Source organism: Cebus imitator, unplaced genomic scaffold (assembly GCF_001604975.1).
Source record: "Cebus imitator isolate Cc_AM_T3 unplaced genomic scaffold, Cebus_imitator-1.0 Scaffold92, whole genome shotgun sequence".
NCBI classification, from domain to species: Eukaryota; Metazoa; Chordata; class Mammalia; order Primates; family Cebidae; genus Cebus; species Cebus imitator.
Window position 1 is genome coordinate 7584477 of NW_016107407.1, and position 2827 is coordinate 7587303.

At 44.5% G+C, this 2827-nt stretch overlaps 1 pseudogene; it reads right to left on the minus strand.

Moving 5' to 3' along the window:
• Nucleotides 1-1351: 1351 nt before the first annotated feature.
• LOC108309144 lies at nt 1352-1885 on the minus strand (annotated as a pseudogene).
• Between the last annotated feature and the right edge of the window lie 942 nt (nt 1886-2827).

The window sequence follows — 2827 nt, forward strand, 5'->3', positions numbered from 1 at the left end:
TATTTTTAGTAGAGACAGAGTTTTGACATGTTGGCCAGGCTAGTATCAAACTCCTGGGTTCAAAAGATCTGCCCACCTTGGCCTCCAAAAGTGCTGGTATTCCAGGCGTGAGCCACTGCACACGGCCTAAACTCTTTCTTTACTGCAGTACCACAGTCTCAGTGAACTGGTTTAGTCTGTAGCAGGCAGGAAGAACTAATCAGGCAATTTATAAAACTAAGAACAAGGAGGGTAGCTGTGACTTCCCCTGGGACCCTGCCTTCTGGATTAGAACTAAGTGGGTTTATCCAAACCCAGCTTCTCCACCTGACCTTGCTCCTTCGAGCTCTGCTGTGTTCAAGTCACAGCCGCATGGTGCTTTTGCTCTGGATAAAGAGAGGCAGTGGACACAGCAGGAAGGGCTCTGGGCTGAGAGTTGCCTTCACACCAGCTGTTGGCCTGGCTCTGGGTCACACTTCACTTAGCCCCATAGGTTGCCACGTCCTCAGCTACAAATTAAACTGACCTGAGAAATGGCTTCTCAGGTACCTCCTGGCTCTAGGATTTGAAGTCTCTTTTGTGCTCACACTATGCAAGATAATGAAAAGGCTATTAAAGTGGGGGCCCTGTTCTTGGTTCTTGCAGGGGCTCCAAAGACCTAGGTCACTGATTCTCCAACTTCAGCATGCATTAGAATCATCTGGAGGGTTTGGAAAAACAGATCCACGGGCCCCATCCCACAGTTTATGATTTAGTAGGGTTGAGGTAGGGCCTGAGAATTTGTATTTCTTCTTCTTTTTGAAGTGTTTGCAATTTTTATTCCAATTACATAAAAATAAAATATATTTGAGTAGAAGTAGAAAACTAGAAGGCACTTACAAATACTAGTAACAGTGGTTATCTTTTAAAGTAGTAAAAGAGGTGGGGGCAAGGCATGGTGGCTCATGCCTATAATCCTAGTGCATTGGGAGGCTGAGGTGGGAGGATTGCTTGGGGTCAGGAGTTTGAGACCAGTCTTGGCAACATAGCGAGGTGCCGTCACTACAAAAAATAAAAATAAAATAACATTTTAATGAGCAAAGGAAAATCAATTTATTTTGTTTTGTTTTTGAGATGGAGTTTCAGTCTGTCACCCAGGCTGGAATGCAGTAGCACGATCTAGGCTCACTGCAACCTCCGCCTCCCAGGTTCAAGAAACTCTCCCAAGTAGCTGGGATCACAGGTGCACCATCACCACGCCCGGCTAATTTTTTGTATTTTTATAGAGATGGGGATTTGCCATGTTGTCCAGGCTGGTCTTGAATGCCTGAGCTCAGGTGATCGGCCCACCTTGGCCTCCCAAAGTGCTGGGATTACGGGCCTAGTGTTTTCTTTAATGCCGAAAATTTCTGCTAGTATTTCTGACTTTTTGCAAAACATCCTTTGTTGACATTCTACAAATACCATCCAGTAATGTTCCCAATACATTCTTCTTGTGGAGAGAGTGTATATTTCTTTTTGAATTTTGTAATATTTATTATTTCAGGAAGATTTTTCAGAGAAACCTGCTGACCTTCTACTTGAGATATTAGATACCTTTGATTTGTTTTTCTCCCTCATTAGTATAAACAATTAGAACCGAAGTGTCATTTGCTGAGATACCACATTTTTTCAATGCCTCTGAAATACTGTTATTTGGGGAAAGGTTGAAAATAATTTCAGTAGCTAGAGCTCTTGTCTTCATTTCTCCCAGTTTGTAGAGGCAAGCTGCTTTCTTTGCGGCCACAAATATCTGAAACAGATGGACAGTCACTGCAGGATGTATCAATAAGCCATCAATGGTTCCTTCCATGGCTTTCTTTCTCAAGTTCCCTGCATTTTTTACATCTTTAAATAATATTAATAGAAAGGGGACACTGTGGCTCATGCCTGTAATCCCAGCACTTTGGTAGACTGAGGCGGGCGGATCACCTGAGGTCAGGAGTTTGAGACCAGCCTGGCCAACATGGTGAAATCCCGTCTCTACTGAAAATACAAAAATTAACCAGGTATGGTGATGTATACCTGTAATCCTAGCTACTCAGGAGGCTGAGGCACGAGAATCGCTTGAACCAGGGAGGCAGAAGTTGCAGTGAGCCAAGATCACGCTGCTGCACTCCAGTCTGGGCGACAAAGTGAGACTCTGTCTCAAAAAAAAAAAAAAAAAATTGAATGGTCACCTGTCCAGTCTCTAGTGCGTCTCTTTCATGTCTTGTAAGTTCTCAGATGATGCTGATGCTGCTGACTGGGGACCACCCTTTGAGAACCTTTGGCCTAGAGCGGGAGGCCAGTTCTTGCAAGACTTGCCAAGAGATTGGAACCCTGCTCTTCCAGCAGTAAGAAGTTCCTGCAGGCAGACACCTAACCCAGTACCTGCAACAGATTCCGACATAACCTGTTTGCTAGGGTTGGTCTCATAGAGACCGTTCGATGATAACTAATATTGACAGAGTGTGTGCAGTTTTCAGAGAGCTCCGCTTTTCTTCATTTGTTTCTCCTGACAATTCTATGATACAAATACCGTATCTTCAGAGAAAAGAAAATCAAATCAAGTCTGTGATAAGTGTCATGGTGAAGACGGATGAGTGTCATGGAGCTACAAAGAGGTGGCGTGGGGACCTCGGACTCGCCCAGGTCTTTTGAGTCTTCTGTGTTCTCTGTATTTTACCAAGCTGCCCTTCAATCTATTCTTCTGGTTTATTGGGGCATTTTTTTTTTTTTGAGATGGAGTCTTGCTCTGTCACCCAGGCTAGAGTGCAGTGGCGCCATCTCGACTCACTGCAACCTCTGCCTCCCGGTTCAAGTGATTCTCCTGCCTTAGCCTCCTGAG